At 39.2% G+C, this 15,032-nt stretch overlaps 1 protein-coding gene and 1 pseudogene across 9 annotated transcripts in view; one reads left to right on the top strand and one right to left on the bottom strand.

Annotated features, from left to right (window-relative positions):
* PHACTR2 (phosphatase and actin regulator 2) overlaps window positions 1-15,032 on the bottom strand; it is a 274,251-nt gene that overhangs the window by 116,116 nt on the left and 143,103 nt on the right. The gene's annotated exons all lie outside the window — the stretch shown is intronic.
* LOC123609112 lies at window positions 13,232-13,677 on the top strand (annotated as a pseudogene).

The raw sequence follows: 15,032 nt of genomic DNA, 5'->3' as shown, positions 1-15,032 counted from the left end.
AAGAATGGTACAGACATTGTTGACAAATTTTTCAGGTGAACAAAGCCTTACTTGCTGCTTACTGTGTAATTTTAAAATGACAATCCATCAAAGACAAACAACTGAAAAAAAAACAGTTGGAATGATTTATACGTGAAATAATCTTTGAAGAATTTTATATTTTTAGATAGCAGCAAGTGGCGAAAATTAATGTTTTCACGAGCTACCCCTCCACACACCCCACACTGACATTTCCTTCTTCCTTCTCTCTAAACACGTTAGGCAATTCAGATGTTTCCTCAGTCTTCACTTTCTTTCTCCTAACTGGAAGAGTCAGAAAGCCAATTTAGTTTCATGGTAAAGAAACTGGAAAGGCACCTTGTCCCACTATACTGACACTAAGTCCAAACTGCATTTGTTTTTCCATTCTTTTTGGGCATTCCATGTGAGAATTTAAATCTCTTAGAAACATGAAACCACACAGAAAACTCTAAAGCTGTATTTTTTACCTGAGATCAAATTCTGTCAAAATATAACATTATGAAGGTTTAGCCCTGTATTGATACTTCAGATGTTTGCCTCACTAACTACATCAGAAACTGATAGAGCTACAAGGCCCTTCACACAGCAGCCCAGTGTTGTGGTGGCAGAGACCTGACCACACAATGTAATGTGCTCAATGACTAGGAATCATTTTTTAAGACTGGCAAACAGCAGCAGCAAGGTTTTGTTCCATTCTAAACAGAAAATACCACCTCTCCTATCTCACCTTTCAACCTCACCTTTCAAGGAGAATCAAATGTCTCCTGTTATACCAGTATCTTAAGGGGAGCAAACACAAATGGGGAAATGAGTGGCTCTTACCGTGCTCTGTATTAAAGCTCCCAGAGAAGCACAAAAATGTTTTCTTTTGTCTTACTCTTTAGCTTATTTGGCACCCTGGTGACATCTAGTATATGCTAAAAGAGAAGAAAGAAGGAAGGAAGGAAAGAAGGAAGGAAGGAAGGGAGGGAGGGAGGGAGGGAGGGAGGGAGAAAGGAAGGAAGGAAGGAAGGAAGGAAGGGAGGGAGGGAGGGAGGGAGGGAGGAAGGAAGGAAGGAAGGAAGAGAAAGAAAGAAAGAAAGAAAGAAAGAAAGAAAGAAAGAAAGAAAGAAAGGAAAGAAGGAAGGAAGAGACAAAGAAAATCATTTTAAGTATAAACATAGACCTGTAAGTACCATTGAGAGAAAACATGGGCCTTGGGCTCAGAAAGACTTGAATTTAATAATCTGTTCTTCCATTTCCTAGCTGGTAATCTTGGGCAAGGTCATTCAACCTTGTTCATAGTCTCTTCCTCAACCATAGAAGGGGATAATACAATTTACCATTTGGGTTGTTGCTAGGGTTAACAGAAAAAATACCCGCAAAGGGTCATACTGAGTCACCAATATTCAAGAAAGGTGAATGTCTTCCACTACTTTTTTTCCTCCTCCTACACAATCAAGTGGAAAGGGGACTCTTAAAAGGTTTTGAGGAGAATAAATCATAGAAAGTGGGTTATTTACAATTTGGAGCAACTGGGAGAGTGAAATGTCTTTGAAAGCTATTTTCCAGGTCTTCCAGAGGGCACCAGAAAAACAAAAACACCCTGTACAAAATGGACTCCTGCACAGAGCCACCTGTGTTCTCCACTGGTCTCAGGACAATTGCTGAGAGCTGCAGAGAACCAGCATGCACCCAAGGGAAACTGCCATCAGCCCACAGCAGAAGTGCCCTGAGGGGAGTCACAAAGCAAGAAGGTTGACATCACCTACAAGACTGGGAGAGAATCACTAGAACTGGATTTGGCTCTATTTCCCACCAGCTGGGAAGTTGCACAGTTTATTTTTACGCTTGTACCTGCAAAAAATAAAAAAGTAAAGTAAAAAACTAAAAACAAAAGAACCTATTTTATTCAAAAGACCTGTTGTTTACTTGGTGAATCCTTACTGAACCATGTTGAAAATTCACTTAGTGAACTGTCTACACCTAGTTGAGCTACACGTTGTTGTTGCCTTTAGTTTTTTTTTTTTTTTTTTTTTTTTTTTAAGTCTGTGCTGTTTAAGAAGTGTTGCTATAGTGGCCAAACACAGGAAGTTGCGTTTTACTCCTGTTTCCAAATATGCCTAATGTCAAAATCTGAGGAGAAAAAAAAAAGTTCCGTTTCATGACTCTGTTAACCTCAGATTCTTTAGTGTTAAGGCCACCTTTAAATTCAACATAGTTCCTAAGTCCTGAAGGACTCATATTTACTGAGAATCATCATCTACTGGTCTGGCTAAGAAATCACAATCAAGGGGACCTCTGTTTATTCTGCACCATCCCCTTTTTGCGATCTAACAGGAACCTTATGCTCTTTCTTTTTGCCCCTGGGACGAGATACCCAGCAATGAAAACAACGTAGGAATGGCACTACCAACACCATAAGTCATTATTCCTTAAATCCTTATTAGTTATTTCCATTGTGTATAGTAAGCCTTCATCTTTAGACCTTAGAATACTGAGCTTTGAATCTGAAATGCCAAGCTTGAATCCCATTGAAATGTTCTCACTTGGAAGAACACCATTACTCTGTGACTTGTAAACGTTGTTAGAATGAGTGTTTGGCCTATTCTGATCTGCTAACTATGTTAAAAAACCAAAGTGACAGGATCACAACCAATGGGTGTGGAGTTTAACTGAAAATTCCTGCACATCCCAACTCCTACTCCGTCACCATTTAGATTCAGATCAGGGCCCAAAAGATTATTGGATCTGGCATGCAGCTTCTTAGGAATGCCTCGTATCTCAGCCATCTCAAGGTCTAACTTACTTTTAGGAAACTCCTGCTCCAAAAGCGGCCAAAAAATTAAACACAGTAATCTCTTAGGTGACTGGAGAGTTTTAAACCCTTTTAAGGGAGAATCTAGGTTTGTAGGATTCTGACGAACCCATCTTACTGGTGTGTTTACAGGGCTCGAGGGACCTGTTCCAAGTAAATTAAAGAATTTGGGACCTCAAGGAAGTGGGTGTGTTTTTGAAGCACTATCTTCATGTCTTGTGACAAGACGAATAAGTCCACCCAGTCTGTCCATCCCAGTGAAGACTTTCCTGTGAAATTTAGCAAGAGGTAGGAAGCCATTATTGAAAGCTGGCTAGGTGCTTTGCAAAGTGTATGGGACATAATATAAATGTGTTTAGTCACATGTGAATCATCCTTGAATTACCAACCTGATTCAATGGGGCTGCTGCATTTTCTGGCAAGAACATTCTTGCTCTGGCTTTACTTTGACAGGTGTTTTAACACTATCTTTCTTTAGCATCCCTATTCATTTTATTTCTTATTTTAGCAGCTTTTTGTGAAGAAACATGTCACTCTGCGGGATATCAAACACATCTAAGATAATAAAAGCATACAGAGTAAGAAAAAAAATCAAACACAGAAAAGAGGAATATATATATGTAGTGACATTTGGGAATAAAGCATTTCTCTAAATAGTGTGCCTCACATTCAGGGATCTCAAAGAAGATTATAAAAAACTAGTCAGGTGGTACTTATATAGTTGCTGACCACACTGGATTAGCATCTTCATAAGCATTTTTTTTCTTAGCATTACTCAATTTGGTACTCCACTCACAAGGTAATTATTTCTTATACAAGTATGGCAGAAACACAGTGTTCACATAGACTATTTTCTAATTTTACCACTTATTCTCTTTATATTCCATGCCTTATCTCCTAAGTGGCACTGCCTAGTGACACTGATTGGCTCCCGTTGCCAAAAAACACCTTCGATGCATCCTCTTACTCCGGCCATGTCTAACCGAATATGTAGCATCGTTGAAGACGAGCAGGAAAGAAGCTATAGTCTGTTAAGAAGTGCAATTGAAGAAACCAGAAAAAAAGACAATGGATCCAATGTGTTTATGGGCCACTGTGAATGGATCTCCGTTTGTAAACTTGTTTGAAGGATAATGGCAATGGCTGAATTTTGTCCCCCAAAATTCAAATATTGAAGTCTTCATTCCAAATACCTCAGAATGTGACTGTATTTGGATAGAAGGTCTTTAAAAATGAGGTCATGTGTGTGGGCCCTAATCCAATTACCGGTGTCCTTGTAAGACAGTAAGACTGGATAGATGTGTGGGTTCACAGACCATATGGGGATACTGGGAGAAAGTGGCAAGGAGAGAGACCTTAGAAGAATCCAAACCTTGATCTTGGACTTCTAAGTGCTAAGTAAGTTCTTAGACTCCAGAACTGTGAGAAAATGAAATTCTGTTGTTGAAGCCAACCCACTCTGTAGTAATTTGTTATGGTAGCCATAGCAAACTAATACAGACTTTTCCTCTTATCTGTTACGGAGTCTATTCGTACACTGAAGGTAGAGTGAAAATGTCACACAGCTTTCAACCCCATCTCTACCCCACCCCGCCTAAGAGAGGGGAAAAGAAAAGTTCTTTAAAGGCTTCTGCTACGATCATTTTATAATGGCCTTATTAATTAAAACACCATCATTTGAAAAATGAGGTGTCCATGTGTTGTGACATTCCATGGTCTGATGACTAAAGGGGACTCGGGTTTTTTTTAAGTGTGCAGTTCTAGATCCTTCTTAAAAATCTCCAGTTTGATTTTATTCTTTTCATGTTTTCGTTAAAAAACTGGCAGCCAAGTACTTTCCAAGCGACAGAACACTAGTTGCGCACATATGTATATAATTCCATTTTAGTAGACTTGAGGAAAATGAAACACTGCTCTGTTAGGCACACAGAACATTCAACATGAGCTCAGTTAACTCGTTCTGGCTTATTCCAAGTTTCCATCCTCAGCTGTCTCCTCCAGCCTGGCAGGTCAGCACAAGTTAACTTCACAGATGTAGAAGAAATTTTGAAAAACACAGAATCCCTTTAAATAGATGGAATCGGCAATTGCGATCCTGAATCATCCTGTCACGTTGCCCTTCTCAGTCCTGTGGGCTACCCAGCTGTGTGGTCAGAAACATTTTTATTCTGGAAGGAAGGTCCAGGGCAATGCTCAGCAGGCCCTCCTCAGAACACCTTGGGCAAACAGTGGCCTTTCCCGGGGGAGGCTCAGAAACCCTTCAGAAAAAGCCTGTAAGAGACCCCAATTAAGACTGGAATTTACTTCACACTGGGCAATGTACTGCAAAATAGGCACACCGTTGAAAGGAAAAGACCCCTGAAATACAAACAGGCAAAAATAAAGAGTCAAACGTTTCCAAAAGGAACATATGAAAAGAATTTCTAAATAAATGATTGCTTCCTTTTGAAGTTTTCAGGATTTGCTGCCCACATTTCTAAAAGAGAAAAGGTCTCGGCCTCCTTTTTAGAAAATATATTTGACTAAAATCTTTCTTACAGTCCGTCCCATGCATTATTAAACACCTGTTCTAATCCAGCCCCTGCTCTGTCGCTTTGGTTCCTCCCTAATTAGCACACAGCCACCTCCAATGAAGTTTACAGGTGTCTTCCTAAAAAGGCAACTGACTCAAAATTCTGGGGCCTTTCCTTAAACAGCAATTGTCATTCTACAGATAGCTTCCTTCCCTTTGAATGTAACTTGTATTTACCTCAAACCCAACTCTTGCGGGAAATGAATTATTTTGCAGTTTGTAATATTAGCAAAATGTATGTAAGAGCAAAAAAACTTCTGGCAACGTGATTTTGCCAAAATTGTCCTTGACAATGGGAATACTTGCTCAGGAATAGGACATATTAATGACCAAATTCATCAAGGCATTGGGTACAGAACATCAGTGTGTTTGAACTGGACATTTTGTAACCTCTACTTCACATCAAGAGAAGTCACACATTGTTAATGAAGAGAAAGCCTTCATCTGAAGCCACTTTTTAAGACACTGCTAACCTCCAGAGGATGTTTCTCACATTAAGAGCCTTCTGGAATACTTGCTAAAAATGCAGATTGTGAGACCCCACTCCAAGATGGATTTTGCTATTCTAGAATATGTTGCCCAGAAGAGAGTATTTTTCCCAAGCATACTTAGTGATTCTCACAATCAGGCAAGTCTGTGAGATATCATTATTACCTCAGTAAACATATTTTTAAATTAGTCCATTCAGCTACAAAACGTTAAACTTTCATAAAATATTTTTGTAGACTATAATAACAAGAGCACGTCAAAGTTGAGTTCTCGTGTGACAACTGTTCAAGAAAGTCTTTTGCAATTAATTCAAAGCTATTTGCTGAAGAGAAAAAAAATAATCTACATAAAGAGAAAATGTTAATGGTGATTAATTATAAGTGGCAGTGGATATTTTTACATATTACAGTAAGTTTGCCTCGCTGCCTTACAACCCAGCCAAGCTACTGAGCAAGTAGAAAGACAAAATAAAGATGCCTTCTTATATAGTAGGTCTCAAAAAAACCATGCCCCATGAGCTTTTCTCAAGAAGCTACCTGTGTGCTCTGTCTAAATAAGGAAATAGACCCAGAAAAAAATAGACGTTGATCTAGGAATCTAAACGTCCAACACCAGACGTAAGTGGAAAGACTCCCCAGCCTGATGTGAAGAGAGATCCAGGGAAATAGGCAGCAAGCTTAGAGGAAGCCACAGTCCAATTTGGTTACAGTTCTTTAAGATGAACTTGACAGAATAACAAAAGTGTTTGAACATGCTGAGAAGAGATTTACATAACTGGGGGAAGATTTGGGGATGAGTATGCAGGACCCTTAGCAAGCAAACAAAAATACCAGTAAGGAAAGCAAAAGCCATGCAGGAAAGAAAAAGTAATCATGGTTTACCACAGGCTTAGCTATCATCAACTTTTTACACAGTTACACAGAATACTGTTCTAATCAAAAGTACAGTGGAAGAACGCTGGGAGGATGAGAACAGTAGGGAAATGTGTGATGGAGGGGGGTGGGTTGGCAGGGGTCAGAGAAAGGGTGAAAAACGAAGCTGTATCTTCAATTTCCAAACTGTGAGTTCAGTGACAATGTGTCAAACTGAACAATCGATAATTAACAAGTAAGCGTGCTATTTAGAGACTGGAGGTAAATACTGAAGAATCAATTTAAACAACTGCACGTTTCTTGGACACTACTTAACTTTTCACTCAATGCCTATCACTCTACTAATATCCGAACTGGCCAAAAAGGGCTGTTCATTTATTCAGTAGTTGTGTCAAGCATATCCCTCAGAATGAGGCAGATTAGGGAACAAGATAAGGTCCCTTAGCTTCTGGAGCCTAGGTTCTAGTGAAGGAGGTACTGAAAAAGAAACATGTAAAGAAGCAGGATAGGGGCACCTGGGTGGCTCAGTTGGCTAAGAATCTGACTCTTGATTTCGGCTCAGGTCATGATCTCATGGTTCCTGAGATCTAGCCCTGCATCGGGCTCCCTGTTGAATAGCTTGGAGCAGCTTGGGATACTCTCTCTCTGCCCCTCTCCACCCCCCCCCCTCCCCCCATACCCACCACTCTGGCTTGCACGCAGGGCATACTCAAAATAAACAAATAAACTTAAAAATATATATTTAAAGAAAAAAGCAGGATTATCTGAGAGATAAAAGCAAGGAAGGAGAAAGAACTGTGGCTTGAGGAGCTAGGCAGGCTTCTCTGAAGAGGGCTGGACAAGGAAGGTCTCCATGAAGCTGGCAACTGAAGCTTTGGAAAGAGCTAGCCAGAGAGTGTCCCTTTCATCCCAGACAAAGAGGGAGCAGCAACGTCCAAGGTCACAGGTAAGAACAAGCAAGGCTTGTCTGGTGACTGGAAAAGGGAGTAAAGACTGTGGCACGAGGGGGTGTGGGGGGAGGGGCAGGGGCCAAGGATCAGAGAGGATCCTGTGGCCTTGTGGGCCAGAGTAAGAAATCTGGATTTCATTCTAAGGGCAATGGGAAGACGCAGGAAGGCAGTGAGTAAGGAAGTGATGTGATTTATGTTTTAAAACATTACTTTGGCTGCTGTGTGGAACATGAATTGCAGAAGGCTGAGAACAGAAGCAGGAGACCAGCTCCAGCTCACTACGGTTGTGCAATGACTGTGGTCAGGGCCTGGATGGTGGCAGTAGAGATAGAAGTGGGTGGACTAGAGAGACATTTGGAAAGGAAAACGTACAGGACACGTGGATGGTTTGGTGAGGAGGGGAAGGGAAAACTCAAGGAGGCCTCCTCGACTTCCAGCTAGAATGCGTGAGGTGGCTGGAGGTATTATTTGGTGACATGTAGAAAGTTCAGGGGAGAAGGGATTTGGCGGGTAAACTCAAGCCTTCTGTTTAGACCTCTTACCTGTAGGATGCCCATTAAGGACCCGAGCAGACCTGCCCCGTAGGCTCTAGCATATCTGAGCCTAGAGTGCAAGGTGAGAGCAGAGTTGCAGATACAGATGTGGTCATCGCCCCGCTCCCATTTCTCCAGCCACCCCCCAGGTCGGGAGTTCACTCCACCTTGCTGGATTATCCTAGCGGACCTCTTGGCCGACATCTTGGCCGTGGGGAGGTCTCCCCCAGGAAATCCATACTGTGTGCTCGGCAGGCAGATTCATCCCCTGGGGCAAAGCTGTAATCATTTCTCATTTGATAAAAAACCTTCAGTGCTTCCCACCGCCTGTGTCCTTCTTGCCTTTCAGAGCCAGAATTCTTGTTCTCATTCTGTACTTTCTGGACTCCCTCATTTGTCCCCACAATTCTCCAGGGGTCCCTTTCCTCCCACTTTCCTTTCTGCCCATCTCCACTAAGCACAGACCCTTGTGGGCAGGGGCTATGTATGATTTCCCTTTGAATCTTCCCCCATGGCCCAGCACAGAATCTTCCGTGTAATCACTTCATTTTTTTTTAATTTTTAGAAATGTTTATTCATTTTGAGAGAGGGAGAGGGAGGCGGGGTGGGGGGGGGAGAGAGAGAGAGAGAGAGAGAGAGAGAGAGAGAGAGAGAGAATACCAAGCGGGCTCTGTGCTTTCAGCGCTGAGCCCTTATGCGGGGGTGGGGGTGGGGGCTGGAACTCACAAAGAGCGAGATCATGACCTCAGCTGAAATCAAGAGTCAGTCCACGACTGAGTCACCCAGGTGTGCCAGTAACACCTTACAAAATGAGCCAATTTGCAGGAATATATCCACCAAGCACATACCGGCACAGCTTTCCAGGTTATTCCCAAGCAAAACACCACTTAAGTCCCTCCTTTGTCAACCAAAATTCCCTTAGTGTTAATGGCTGAAATGTTATACTTGCCAGAAGGTTTATATGAATAAAAACATCCAGCCCCTTGAAACAAAAATAAATGGAGGCGTAAGCAAATATAAACGATAACAGAACAAACTTTTAAAAGCAATGTTATTTGCCCATTCCCTTCTGGGGAACAAAAACTGTTGTTTTTGGTTTGGGTTCCCCTGCTCAGATACCGGTGGGATAGAGAGTGGACCAGAAGTGTTTATTTGCTTAAGACTATTTCTACCTCAAGAACACTTTTACGTAAGTTGAGTCCCCACTAAATATGAATCTTTACTCCCAAGAATACAGACTCCCAAGAATGGGCAGTTAGCCCATTACACTGAAGTCCCTCAAGACCAGAAAGGGTGTTGGAACTTCTCCTTTATTCAAGTTAAAGAGGCTTATTTAGAGGATCAACAACCCAGAGTCCTTATCTCCTGCCCTCCTGCATTAAGTAGGCAAAAGGTGAAGTCTGACTCCCCCACTGACTGTTATCCTCTCAGACTTTGGAAGATAAAATATATTTAAGCTAAAAATATTTGGAATATTACTCATTGACCAGACCTGATGAGCTGTGGACCAAAGAGAAGTAAATGAAATTCAAATTTTTGCTCATTTTCTCTCCAAGTGAGGGACATTTGCATTATGATCAAACAGACTAAGAAGAAAATTAACCCCCAAGAGAAGATGGCTATAAGGACGTATATTTTTGTTTTCATCATGGAATTCACAAGAAAAAATAAAGTGGCTGCAAAACAGTCAATGATTTTAAAACTGAGTCTGATTTCATGCCAGCTAGAGAAAAGCCAATACGGTTACAGGGCAACTCATGGCTTTAATTCCAGCGGTGGTCCAGGCAGACCCTGGATATGAAATCCCTGGCCACGATCATGTCCAAAGCAGATGAAAGCAGAAGCTACCACACTATCCCTCATAAATGAATTTCCTCTCTCTCTGTGTGGATTTTTCTTCATGCACATATTTTAAAAATAGAATCATTATTTTAAACCTGCCTTTTTATATTGTTATTTATTATATAAATCACTTTTCAAAATTATGTTTTACACCATTTTTAAGTAGCTTATTCCATCACATGACTGTTTCCCACATAACTGAAAGCATTTCTTGGTGTTCAACTGCTATTTTCCAATTTTTGGCTTTCATAAACATTACCCCAGTGAGCAAGTAATTATTTCCTTTACAATATGCTCCTAAAAGTGGAACTGCTGGGTCTGGGTGTATGCACATTTTAAGGTTTTTAATCATCAAGCTGCTCTTCTGATAGGTTGTACCAATTTAAACTATCACAAGACAATCATCTGAGAATCATTCTAATCCTTGCTCAGTGCATACATGATCGATAGCATCTTTTCTTTTTTTTTTTTTTTTATTGAATTGCTAAAACTATTTCATATACCAATTGGTAAATTATGTCTCTTCTTTGGTTAAGTAATGTGGGCAAGGTAACTCTTGTGCTTTAGTTTTCCTCATCTGGAAACTGGGGATATTAATAAAATTGATGTTGTGAGGAGATTAAAAAGTTAATTTTTAATAGTTCCTACAGTGAGTTCAGTTTATTGATTTCTTTTTCTTACTGATTTTTAAGGGCCTTAGTCCATAAAGATATTATTGTTTTCAATATATTTAATGCAAATATTTTGTCAGGTTTATGATTTCCTTTTTCAATTTTCTGATGATGGGGCTCTTAGCTATGCATACGTTTTAAAATATCATTAAAGCATTCACTTTAAATCAGAATAAGTTACAGAGATCCAATATTCAAATACAAGAAAAATAGAAAAGGAAAGCGTGACTCTTTAGTTTGTAAAAAAGAAAAGGTTTGATAAATTTGACTATGTAAAAACAGTTTTTATATGAAAAAAATAAATTTAAGAGGTAAGAATAACAGAAAAATATAAGCACAAGGCTTATCTCCTTAAAAAAAAAACTCCACAAAAAGCTGCAAGAAAACATAAAATAAGGCTATAAACAATTCAGAGAAAAAGAAATACAAATACCCCACTTCACTCATAATCAAAGTGAGATATCCCTTTTTGCATATAGACTGACATGGGTTTTTGCAAATTAATTATGCATAACATTGTGGTCAGGTACAGTTGTGTAGAGTGTTCACTGCACAAGGACATCTAGGCAAGGAAGTATGTTGGGACTCAATTCCTGCTAATGTTCCACTTGTTAAATCATGTGCCTGCAGGGCGGCCTCAACCAGAGGGAGGGACTTCAGTTTCTCACAAAGCACTATACGGTCTAAGAGAAACCCTGATACTCCTGTGGTGTTGGTGAAGAGTTCAAAAATGGAATTCTCATATACTGAGCAGCCTCTTTGAGAGTAATTTGGCAAAGTCTACCAAAATGAAATATACAAATCTTTTGACTCTACAATTCTAGGATTTTATTGGTACACGTAGTTCAAGATGTTCAGATAAAGATGTGCATTTCAGCATTTTTCATCATAGCACATACATAAAAGAACCCCAAAACAATCTAAAAATACAAACCTAAAGTACAAAAACATTAAGTTCTTTTAAAAAGCATGATATACCTACAGATTATAAAATTGCTTGTTTATAAGATTAAAGAGATTCGGTGCCTGAGTGGATCAATCCTTAAGCATTTGAGTTCGGCTCAGGTCATAATCTCACAGTTTGTGAGTTCGAGTCCCACACTGGGTGATCTTAAGCCCCACTTTGGGTGAGCCCTGTTCTCTGTCTCTCTCTCTCTCTCTCTCTCTCCCTCTGCCCCTCCCCGCACCCACGCGCGTGTGCTTTCTCTCAAAATAATAATAATAATAATAATAATAATAATAATAATAATAGATTAAAGAGATTGATATGGAAATATTTTGAAGTTATATTACATGAAAAGCTCAAACTCTAGAGCAGTAAATGTAATATGTCTTGCTTGTGTTTTGATAAAGATAAATACTTGAATGAAAACTGTCTGAAATGGGGGGAAAAGAGTTGTTCATTCCAGGTTATAATTGGTAAGAGACTGAGGTCTGGGGGGGGAGTCAAACTCACTTTTAGCCTGAATCACCTTGTAAAGTTTGACCATGTGGCATGTTATTTTCATTAAGGAAATTAAACTCTACCCTTTTTGCTTTCATGATTTCTTCTTACAGAGATCCAGGTTTACACAGAAATGGATAAGTATTCTGGGCAGAAAAAATATAAATCCCTGACCAAAATATGAAAACCTAGAAATACAAATACATATAGATTCCATCATGGCCTAGATGCGATGTGCAAACTTTATTCACTCATTCCTTTGTCTCCCCAAAATCAAAGAGTGGCTTTCTCTGCCCTTTTAACTCAAGGGCTGAGGGGGAGCCTCAGGGGGGTGGGGTGGTGGTGAAGAAACAGCTACTAGATTCAGATACCACCCTTCAGACAATAGAGCCAGAGTAACAACAAAATTCTTGATGTAAAAAACAAACAAACATAACTCATTCATATGATCATTGGCTTAAAGCAATTGGGCTGTTCATTGACAATATCCTTGATTCAGTCATACATTCAACAAACATTTATTGTGTCCAATCTAGCATGCCTTATACTTGGCGAGGGGAATACTGAAGTCTCAATGCTTCTAGGGCATGAGGCCAGAGGGTACCAAAACCACCCTATTTGGTGACATAACTGTTTAGCCTGTGCTTAGAAATAATGGATCTAGTCCTCAATGAGATACTAGCAAACCAAATCCTGCAACACATAAAAGGATTATACACCATACCCAAGTAAGCTTTATTCCAGGAATGCAAACTTGGTTTAACATCTGAAAATCAATTAATGCTATATTAATAGAATGAAGGACAGAAAACACACAATCATCTCAACAGAGCCACACACACACACAAAAAAGGAAAAAAAAAAAAAAGTCTTTGACTCTTGCATGATAAAGATGCTCCCAAACTAGGAATAGAAGGGAACCTTTTGATAAAGGGCATCTATGAAAAGCCCACAACTAACATGACACTAAATGGTAAAAACTGATTGTTTTCCCCCTTAGATAAGGAAGAAGACAAGAATGTTCACCCTTGGGCTCTGTCATGGTGGGTCTGCTATAAAAGACCATCAGCCTTGTGGGACTGACTATATGTCAGAGTCACATGAGAGGCTAAGAATATTATAAAGTTTCTCAATGTTCTTCAGCAAATTCCTAAAAATACAGCATATAGAAAGTATACAGAATAGATTACAAATGAGAAGCTGAATATGGTTAAAGCAGAATCAGGTGTTAAGAAATTCAAAGACCACCTTCAGGGTGGCCAACTATAGGAGTGACTCTTCAGGCTGAAAATGAACTAAGTCTGGCAAGAAAAATGATACAGTGGAAATCAAGGTAGCCTTTAGAGGAAGAGCCTCCTGCCAACCAATGGAAATGGCCAATATAATCATTATTAAATGACTAGTGTGGTGATAGAAAACCAATGTAATTAAATGTTCTGTTATATTAAAAAAAAAAAAAAAAGAATGTCCACTCTTGGCACTTGTACTTAACATGATAGTGTATAATGAGTGAGGGCAATTAGACAAGGAAAAGAAGACAAAAGATCTTCAGATTGGAAAACAAGAAGTAAAATTATCTCTATTTGCACATAAAATCTTATATATAGAAATAATAAGGAATGTACTGAAAAACTATCGGGACCAAAAAATGAGTTCCACAAGTTTGTAGGGTATAAGATGAATGTATAAAAATTAATTTTTGTATATTATATGCTAGCAGACAACATTCTCAAAATGAAATAAGAATATAATTTCATTTATAGTGGCATCAAAAATAATAAATATGCAAGGATAAATTTAACAAAGAAGGAGCAAGACTTCTATGCTGAAAACTACAAAACACCGTGGAAGGAAATTAAGGAAGATTTCTAAATAAGATCTAAACTTCTAAATAAGATCTAAATAAGGTCTAAATAAGATCTAAATAAATGGAAAGATGTTCATGTTTACAGACTGAAAGACTTCACATTGTTAAGAGAACAATATTATTCAACACAATCCCCATCAAACTCCCAGCTGGCTTTTTTGCAGAAACTGACAAGCTGAATGTGAGATTTATATAAAAATGCAAGGAGATTAGAATAGCAAAAAAATCTTGCAAAAGAAGAACAAAGTTAGAAGACACTTTTCTGTTTCAAAACTTGCTGCAAAGCTATAGTAATCTAGACAGCACGGCATATTAATAGACATGTAGATCAACAGGATAGAAGTTCAGAAATAAACCTTACATTTACTGTCAGCTGATTTGTGACAAGGTGCCAAGACAATTCAATAGGGAAAGAGTCATCTTTTCAACAAATGGTGCTTGACAACTAGATATCCACATGCAAAAGAATGAAAATTAGAACCCTACAATACACCACACATAAAAATTAACTTAAAACAGATCACAGATCTAGGGGCACCTGGGTGGCTCAGTCTGTTAAGTGCCAGACTTCAGCTCAGGTCATGATCTCACAGTTGGTAAGTTCAAGCCCCGCACTGGGTTCTCTCCTGTTGCAAAAGAGTCGGCTTTGGATCCTCTGTCCCCCCTCTCTCTGCCCCTCCCCTGTTCAAGCGTGTACATTCTCACTCTTTCTCTCTCAAAATAAATAAATAAATAAAAGTTAAAAAAAAAATGTATCACGGACCTAAATGTAAGAGCTAAAATTATAAAACTCTTAGAAGAAAACTTAGGTGTAAATCTTCTTGACATTGGTTAGGCAATGGTTTCTTAGATAAGACTCCAAAAATACAAAGAGAAGAAAAAAAGGTGAACTGGAAATAATCAAAATTTCAAAATTCTGAATTGCAAACCATATCAAGAAAGTGAAAAGACATCCCACAGAATGTGAGAAAGTA

Source organism: Leopardus geoffroyi, chromosome B2 (genome assembly GCF_018350155.1).
Source record: "Leopardus geoffroyi isolate Oge1 chromosome B2, O.geoffroyi_Oge1_pat1.0, whole genome shotgun sequence".
Classification (NCBI taxonomy): Eukaryota; Metazoa; Chordata; class Mammalia; order Carnivora; family Felidae; genus Leopardus; species Leopardus geoffroyi.
This window is presented reverse-complemented; position numbering and strand designations above follow the sequence as displayed.